Below are 10406 nucleotides of genomic sequence, written 5' to 3' on the forward strand. Positions count from 1 at the left end.
TTGAAGTTAAGTTGGCATCAAATCAAGTGAAATTGTTATAAATTTAGGATGTTAAATTCAGGCCCCATGATATCCACAAGGAAAATATGTGAAAAATACACAGAAGAAAATGAGAAGCGACTCAACAGGTTTTGCAATAAAATATCAACAAATACAAAAGTAGGCAAGAATGGAAGAATTGGGAGGCAAAAAAGGTGTCTGACTTACAAAAACCAAACAGCAAATTGCAGAAGGAAGTGCTGCATTAACAGTAGCCACTTTAAATGTAAATTAAATGGATTAAACTCTCCAACTGAAAGACAGAGATTAGCAGAATAGAAAAAAAAGCATGAACCTACCATATGTTGTTTATAAGAGACTTGTCTTAAATTCTAAGACACAAGTAGGTTGAAAGCGAAAGGATGGAAACAAATATTCCATGCACATAGTAAACAAAAACCTCTCAATTAAGAATAAAAAACCTTGGGTGGTTATACTACTATCAGATAAAATAAACTTCAAGTAAAAAACTGTCACAAGGGTAAAATAAAAAGGATATTATATGTTAATAAAAATGTCGATTCAACAAGACATAACAATGATAAATATATACATACTTGTGGCAGTTTGAAATTCTATTATGAATCCCCAAAAGAGAACTAATCCATTCCTGTGGGTGTGAGACCATTTTGACTGGATTATGTCAGTGAACTGTTACTCAGGTCGAGTCCCCACCCTCCTGCTAGTTCTGATAAAAACAGTGACACAGAGAAAGACACACAGGAAAAGGAAGCCACCATTTTTGATACTGCCATCTGAGAGAGGACCAGAAGATTTCATAAGCACAAAGCCCCCAAGAGGCTGGGTCCACAGAGCAGTTCAAGAGGAGATGATGAGCCCAGAGGGGAAGGCTTAGATCTCAGCAGAGACTGGCAGCCACCTTGCTTTGCCATGCGCCTGGACAACAGAAGTAGTAATAGCTGACTTTGGTGAGAATGCACCTCTTAAGTGCCTCAGTTTGGACTTTTCGCGGCCTTGGAACTGTAAGCTTTTACCCCACATAAACCCACTTCATAAAAGCCAACCCATTTATGGCACTTTGCAGTAGCAGCCTTTGGTAAACTAAAGCAGCACCTGAAAGCAGAGCCCCAAAATCTGTGAAACAAATATTGACAGATTTGAAGATTTGAAGCCAGCTGGAGGAGCCAGAAGCTGGAAGTCAATGGAAGCCAGAAGAGAAAGGAGAGGATATCACCATGTGATGGGAAGTCATGGAACTCAAGAATTTCTGGCCAGTCATAACATTGCTAATCCTGTAAGGAAGCAAGCCTTCTAACCTTTGAAACCATAAGATAATAAATTCCCATTGTTTAAGCCAACCCACTATGAAATAGTTGTCATAACAGCCAAGACTCTAAGACAATAGACAAAGAAAAAAAGGAGAGAGCATGCAAATAAATAAAAAATGAAAGGGAGTGGGGTGGGGAGTAGATGTAGCTCAGTGGTTGAATGCCTGCTTCCCATGTATAAGGTCCTGAATTCAATCCCCACTACCTACAAAAAAAAAAAAAAAAAAAGGATGATATTACTACCAACCCCACAGAAATAAAAAGGATTTTAAGAGGATACCATGAACAATAGTAGACCAAGAGATTAGATAATCTAGATGAAATGGATAAATTTCTAGAAACATACAAATTATCTAAACTGAATCAGGAAGTAAAAGAAGACCTCAATATTCCAATAATAAGTAAAGAGATTGGAATCAGTAATCACAAACCTCCCAGTAAAGAAAAGTCTAGGACCAGATGGCTTCATTGGTAAATTTTATGATACAATCAAAGTAGAGGTAACACCAATCCTGCTCAAACTCTTCCAAAAAACTGAAGAGAAGGGAACACTTCCTAATGCAATCTAAGAGACCAGCATCATCCTAATACCAAAGCCAGATAAAAATATGACAAGAAAAGAATTACAGATCAGTATCCCTTATGAATATGATGTAAAAACTGTCAAACAAAATTCTAGCAAACTGAATCCAACAGCATATTTAAAGGATTATACCCTAGGATCTAGTGGGATTTATTCTACGATTGCAAGGGTAACTCGATATAAGAGAATCATTAATGTAATACACCACATTAATAGAATGATGGGGGAAAAATGATCATATCAATTGATGTAGACTATGCATTTGACAAAATCCAACACCACTTCTTGATAAAAAAATATCTAGAAAACAAGGAATAGAAGGAAATAATACATGATAAAGAGCATATAAGAAAAATCCACAGCTAACATCATACTCAAAGGTGAAAGATGGAAAACTCCACCCCCCCTACCCCCCACGATCAGGAACAAGACTAGGATGCCCACTTACACCATGGCTATTGGCTATTTGTTTTAGTTTCCTAGGCTGCTCAAAGTAATACCACGAATTGGTTCAGCTTAAGCAATGAGAATTTATTCACTTACAGTTGGAACCCAGAAAAATATCCCAATCAAGTCATCATTGAAGCAGTGTTTTCTTTCCAAAGACTGGCTGCTGGTGATCATTGGTTTCTCTGCCACATGACAAGGTACATGGCAGCATCTGCTGGTCTCTCCTTTATCTTCTGGGTTTTGATTATTTTACCTTCTTGCTTCCTTGGCTTTCTTTTTCTCTCTCTGTATTACTTATAAAGGACTCCAGTAAAAGGATTAAGACCCATTCTAAATGAGGCAAATTACACCTTAACTGAAGTAGCCTCATCACAAGATCCTACTTACAAAGCGTTTATACACACAGGAATGGGTTAAATTTAAGAGCATGCTTTTCTGGAGTACATACAGCTTCAAACCACCACAACATTGTACTAGAAGTTCTAGCCAGAGCAATTAGATAAGAAAAAAAGAAACAAAAGGCATCAAAATTGGAAAGGAAGAAATAAAACTCTCCTTATTTGCAAATGACATGATCCTACATGCAGAAAACCCCCCCAAAATCTATGACAAAGCTAGTTGAGCTAATCAACAAATTCGGCAAAGTGACTGGGTACAAAATTAACATGCAAAAATCATTGGTGTTTACATACATCAGTAATGTACAATCTGATGAGGAAATAATTCCATTTGTAATAGAACCTAAAAGAATCAAATATGTAGGACTAAATTTAACCATGGATGTGAAGGACTTATACACAGAAAACTACCAAATGTTGCTGAAAGAAATTAAAGAAGACCTAAATAAATGAAAGTGCATTCTGAGTTAATGGATTGGAAGACCAAGTATAGTTAGGATGTCCGGTCTACCCAAGGTGATTTACAGATTCAGTGCAATCCTAATCAAAATCCCAACAGCCTTCTTTGCAGAACTGAAAAACCTAATCATCAAATTCATGTGAAAGGATAAGGGGCCAAATAAATTTTGTAAAAGAGGAACAAAGTTGGAGGACTCATAATTTCTGTTTTCAAAAGTTATTACAGGGAAGCAGATGTGGCTCAATCAGTTGCATGCCGGCCTCCCACATGGGCAGTTCCAGGTATGGTCCCTGGTGCTCCTGAAAAGAAAAAAAAAAGCAAAACAAACAAACCAAAACAACACAACAAAAAACAACAAGAAAACAAATGAAAAAACTAACTCAGGAAAGCCAATGCGGCTCAGTGGCTGAGTGCCAGCTTCCCACATACAAGGTCCTGGGTTCAATCCCTGGCCCCTAGTACCCCCCAAAAAATGTTATTACAAAGCTACAGTAATCAAAACAGGATGGTATTGACACAAAGGCAGACATACACACCAATGGAATGGAACTGAGAATTCAGAAATAAACCCTCACATTCATGGCCAATTGATTTTTGACAAGGGTTTCAAGTCTACTCACTGGAAAAAGAATAGTCTCCTTAACAAGTGGTACTGGGAAAACTGGCTATCCATGTGCAGAAGAATGAAGGTGGACCCCTTTCTCATACCATGTCCAAAAAATGAGCTCAAAATGGATCAAAGACCTAAATATAATTGGCAAAGCTGTAAATCCTAAAAGAACACATAAGAGAACATCATCAGGACCTTGCATTAGGCAGTGGACTTTTAGACTTTACACCAAAAGTACTAAGAACAAAAGAAAAAGTAGATAAATGGGACCTCATCAAAATTAAAATATTTTGTGCATCAAAGGATATTATCAAGAAAGTTAATGACAACCTACAGAGTAGGAGAAAATATCTGGAAACCATATATCTGATAAACTTTTAATATTCAGAATAAAGAACATCTACAACTCAACAACAAAAAGATAAACAAGCCAAATAAAAAATGGACATAGGACTTGAATAGAAATTTCTCCAAAGAGGATATATGAATGGCCAAAAAGCACTTGAAAAGATGCTCAACATCATTAGCCAATAGGGAAATTCAAATCAAACCCACAATCAGATACCATCGCACACCCACTAAATGGCTACCACTAAAAAATGGAAAATAACAAGTGCTTGAGAGGATGCAGAGAAATAGGAACCCTGATACATTTTGGTGGGATTGCAAAATGCTGCAGCTGCTGTGGAAGAGTTTGGTGTTTCCTCAGAAAGTTAAGTGAAGAATTCCCATATAACCTCGTAATTCCACTTCTAGGTATATATCCAAAATAATTAAAAGTAGGGACTTGAACAGATTCTTGCACACTGACATTCATAGTGGCATTATTCACAATTGCCAAAAGCTAGAATCAACTCAAGTGTCCATCAAAAGATAAATGGCAAACACAATGTGGCATGTACATACATTGAAATATTATTCAGCAGTTTTATTCAAGAAGGAAGTTCTTTCTGATATGTGCTACAACATGGATGATCGTTGAAGACATACTATTAAGCAAAAGAAGGCAGATACAGAGGGATGAATATTGTATGATCTCACTTATATGAAATTATTAGACTATGCAAATTCATAGAATCAGAATATAAATGACCAGGAGTGGGGGGCTGGGATGGGGAATGGGCAGTTAATATTTAATGGGTACAGAGTTTCTCTGTGGGGTGATGGAGAAGTTTTGGTAATGGGTGGTGGTAATGGTAGCACAACATTGTGAATGAAATTACCACCATCTAATCTTATAAGTGTAAAATGGGTTATTTTCTGTTGTATATATGTTACCACCATGAAAAATTTTCAACAGCTCATAGAACTGTACAACACTAAAGTGAACCAAATGTAAATTATGGACTATATTTAATAATGTAGTTACAGTAATATTGGTTCATCGATTATAACAAATATACCATACTAATACAAAATAGTAGTGAAAAGTGTTTATGAGTGTGTATAGCGGGGTATGGGAACTCTGTGCTTTTGCATGATTTTCTAAATTTACTACTGCTCTAAAAAAAAACACAAACAAAAAACCCCAGAAAGATTGCTCTGACATACTGGAAAAAAAAAAAAATCCAAAAACAAAACGAAGAAGTTCTCCAACCTGGGACTGTCCAGTCTCTATCTTCATTAGCTGCCTTGTGGTCTCTGGGGTTGGGGTCCAAGGGAAGCCTGTCCCCCTTTCTAAATTGTGAAATGGAATTTGTTTATAGTCCTTATTCTCTCCTCTCTTCTTTTCCCCCCTATATTTTATCTCTTCCTTCTGACTTTCAGGGTTGCTGTATTGCCCTGGTCCCAGGAGAATGTCTAAGAAGCAAAACACACTAAGTGCCTGGGGACTCAATGGCCCCACATCCTTCCCAGGGGCATTTGCTCTGAGGGCAATGCTTGACCAGAAGGATAAACCTGGTGGCAAAAACTCAGAGCTGAGGACAGGGAGGTGGAGGGAATAATACGGATATATGGAGAACTGTGTTAAGTCATTTACGTAAATCCACTTCACGTCCATAATGACCTTTTACCTTAGGTTGTATTACTCTCCCTGTGTTACAGTTGAGGAAACTGAGACACAGAGAGGTGAAGTAAGTTGTTCAAGATGGCACAACTAGAAAAGTGGCAGAGCCAGGATTCAACCCTGTGGAGTCTGGATCCAGTGTCTGAGCCCTAGCCACTATGGTCTATTGCCTCTTATGACCTCGTGTTGGATCTGATGGGACTCTATGAGTCTCTGATGTTCCCTTCTCTTGGGTAGTGAGGTTCAGGATCAGGGACTCCCAGATGGAGGGACAAAGAAACCTGAGCACTGAAGAAGCATCCACAGGGCATGGGCAGAAACACAGCACACGGCTGGGGGGGCCCAAGGTAGGACAGTTTCTGGCCCTCTACACTCCTATAAGTTCAGTGCAATTCAATTCCTACTCTGACTACCTGGAGTTGGTTCAGACTCCACAGCTAGGGGTGATCCGCTGCAAGATTCCCCTTCAGGTACCAGTCGCAAGTTCAGGGGCTCAGGCCATCTGCACTTCTGACCAACTGGCTACAAATTTGGGGGAGCTCATTACCCCCTCAGGCTCGGTAATTCACTAGAATGACTCAGAACTCAGGAAAGTGCTATACTTATGATTATCAAAAAATAAGAAGTAGTCAAAGGAAGAGACACACAGGGTAGGTCTGGGGGGATCTTGAATGCAAGCTTCTCTGTCCTCTCTGTGTAGAGTCCAAATGCATCATGTCCCCGGCACATGGATGTGTACTAAAAATCATGGAAGCCCAATAGTTTTTGTTAGTGCTTCATTAGGTAGACACAATTATGGACTCAGTGGCTATGTGGTTGAAGTCTGTCTGTAACCCCTCTCCCCTTCTTGGAGATGGAGATCTGGGAGGTCTGGCTGATTTAACTGATAGTGATGGAAGTTCAAGGCCCCACCCTGAGTTACCTCTTTAGGATAAGAACTATCAGAAGTGGACCCAACTCTAAGGGGAATAACAAAAGACACTTTTACAAGAGAAAATTCCGAAGATTTAGAGGACATCTCCCAGGAACCAGGGACAAAGATCAGCTAAGTTTATTATACTGTAATTCCTAAGGCAAAGAAGCAGCTGGGTCTGAGGCCTGATATGCCCTTTGCAGAGCATCCAGCCCTTGTAGGGTGTCCTTGGGTGCATTGCTTTCTGGGCCAGGATTAGCTCAATAGTCTATGAATCAATTAAATTCCCTGTGCACCACCTTCAGCCCTCCCAGAAAATCAGAACTCAAGACAAAGAGTGGCCTGTTGGTCACCTCAATTCCACGGACTAGGGTTCTTCATGGCAAACACTTCCAGGTAAAGCTGAGGCTGTGCTTCTGTGATTTCATCTACCATTCAGATACCAGGAGCTGGCCAGAAAGTCAACTCCTGTGACCTCTGTCCATTTCTCTCACCAGAGAATTCTGTCCAAACTCTCTCAGGTCCTGTGCTGGACTCTGTCGGGAGTACTCTTCAACTTCACTGAGCTTCAATTTCCTTATAGACTGACGCAGGGATGAACCCAATGGAAAAAATTCATAGCCAGTAACTAATACCAGATATACCAGGAACTGATCTAAGTCCTTTGGGTAAATTCATTTAATGTCCATAACAGCTTTTTAACTTAGGTTTAACTTGTTAGATCCCTAAAGATATGAGGATGAGGAGAATATTTCTCATAAGGTTGTGAGGGTGCACGTGGCAAATGGTTTGGCATGCTGACTAGAGTGTAGTGAGAGAGCAGCGGAGAACAGCCATTGTCACTGAGGTTGTTGCAGTGGGTCCTTCTTGGTTATCACACCCCCTACTTGTACCTCCCAAGTGGCTTGGTGTGGAAATACAACTCCTGGCCTTTCCAGACTAAGGAGTGTGATCCTGAAGCTGTCCTCCCCATGACCCAACACTCTTCTTGCCAAGGGCAGACCGTGAAAACCCCCTTGCCTGTTGGACTCAACAGTGAACCCTAGCAGGTACGGGCAGCCTGGCTCAGGAATCCTGCCTGTCCCAGAATGCACCACTCCACAGGTGCAGGGCTTTGGAGGAGTTAGACTTGAAAATACGCCTTCTCATTCCTTTCTTTTATAAGAAATGGTAGAATTTTTGAACTATTCTTTCCTAGAATAGAGTCCTATTCCTGTTGGTGTTCTAAGGTTATGATCCTAAGTATGTAGGGATTTGGGGTGACTTTTAATATGACCTGAATTTTAGAATATCCTCTCTTCACGTTTAGGGCACTTTCTATATCTTCAGTGTCAGGACACGGAATTCTGGGTCTGCGAGGGTGGACAGGCCACCATTTTCTTTAAGACAGTAGCTCTAGAACTCCTTGGCTCTCACGGCTGGACGGCCTCCCCGGCATCCTGCTTAGCCCCCTGGCGAGCTGCGTGCCACTGGTCTTGGCTGTGCCTTTTCTCTCTCAGTGTGCCTGCTGTCCACTCAGATATTTAGGCTTTTTGAGAATATCTCTTGCGGTTTGTACTGTACACGCTTCCTAGCAGAGTTCATTATTTCCAGGAAGCTGGGCGAAACTACACGTTTCTCTACCTTGGCCGCTGCTTCCCAGACCCTGTTGTAGTCGGCTCCCCTCTCTGCTGCCTACATGCCTAGGAGAGTTGTTCTGTTCTAGATTGAAAGAGAGCTGATGGCACTACCTTTCCAGGGCTTTTTAAAATTATTATTATTATTATTTTTATTTTTTTCCAAATTCTACTCAATTTATTCATTTTTAAAAAAATATTACTTTAAAAAAATTTGAAGTCCCCCTTCACCCCCACCGCCCCCACCCCATCACTCCCCCCACAGTAACACTCTCCCCCATCATCATGACACATCCATTGCATCTGGTGAGTATATCTCTGGGCATCGCTGCACCCCATGGCCTGTGGTCCACACCATAGCCCACACTCTCCCACGTTCCCTCCAGTGGGCCATGGGAGGTTATACAATGTCCGGCAATTGTCCCTGGAGCACCACCCAGGACAACTCCTTTCCAGGGCTTTTAAAATTTTATTTTAAATAATTTTTTATGTGTATATATGGATATTTATTTACTAGAGAAGCTGTGAGCTTACGAAACCATCATGCATAACAGGCAGAATTCCCATACAACACCCCTCCACCATCACCTTGCTTTGTTGTGGAACATTTGTTACAGATTATGAAAGAACATCCTCAAAATTCAGGTGTTTTTTGGGCCAGGTGAGCAGACTGAGAAAAATGGAATGTAGATCAAGAAATGTTACTAAAACCACAGGCAAACTTATATTATTCCTAAAACTGTTCATTTTAGAAAATAATTTAATGTAAGAAGTAGATGACCAAGTCTTGGAAAAATCTCAAACCAATGAAAGAATTCTTATTTTTTTTCTTAGCTTTACAAACAAAACAAATGGCCACAAACGGATCCTGGCCCTGTTGGGCCTTAGTAATACATAGTCATATCATTCCATAATTGATTAAAAAAATTTTTTTAAATCTTTTTATTTTTTAGGAGGTACTGGGAATTGGGCCTAGGACGTTGTACATAGGAAGCAGGTGCTCAACCACTGAGCTACAACTGCTCTCCATAATTAGTTTTTAACAGGGAAAAAAACCTCTCAAAAATAATTTGAGAACTTGGGGAAGATTCAGTTGCCGTGAGAAATATATTAAGTAGTTCTCTGAATAGTTGTTGGACATCAGTCATTACTAATTGCTTTATCATCATAAGTCTCACGCCTGATTTTTACTCCTCCAAATTGGCGGTTTTAGCTTATCAGACATCCCATCGAGCCTGTAGACCAGCTTCCTATATAAAAGGCTTCCTCCGTACCTGAGGCTGCATGAGGAGCAGGGGCAAGTATATTATTATACCAGTTATGACCGATTGGCAATATCAGTGTGAGTAATGTAAGATGGCCTGTGGCTTTAGTGACATTTCTTTGATTCTAGGGACTGGCATGAGCTGCGCAAGTGAAGGATTGGCTTGCTGGCTGTTGGTATTAATCCAGAATCTGTGTCACAATTCTTCTGCTGCAGTCGTGGCCCTTTGGTGGGTCAGAGAGGAAATTCCAGGGGAAAACAAGGCTAGTTTCTGGCATGCCTTGGGGTTTTGGTCTCAAAATGATTTGCTCCTATTCCAAGAAAAGCTTGATATGCACGCCCATGATAGAGAACAGAGAAATAAACATTCCTGAGAACCGTCTCTCCTGATATGGAGGAGCCCAAGCCTCTGCCTAGGCTGGGGCCCTGGGAATCTGCACTGGACACCCCAGTCAGGGGGGCTGGAGTGGAGACCCGAAGATAACTGAAGGCTGAGTCCTGGGCAAGGGCAGGCTGGGGGGGCACACAGCTTCTGAAGCATTATGTTCCAGGCCTGGGTGGAAGCAATGGCTCTGCCCCTCATTAGGAAGGATGGAAGACTGGGGGGAATGGTTTTCCAGAGAAAACCCCCCAGACACGGGGTCCTGAGGAGTCTAAGGGCAGGGTGGTGTGGGGTAGAGCTGCCCATAGACAGTTTGAACCTTCCATATAAGCTAACATGGTTTAGTGCCAGAACCTTGCAACAGCCTTAGTAGTTCCTACTAATCACCATCCTC

Source organism: Dasypus novemcinctus, chromosome 13 (assembly GCF_030445035.2).
Source record: "Dasypus novemcinctus isolate mDasNov1 chromosome 13, mDasNov1.1.hap2, whole genome shotgun sequence".
Lineage (NCBI taxonomy): Eukaryota > Metazoa > Chordata > Mammalia > Cingulata > Dasypodidae > Dasypus > Dasypus novemcinctus.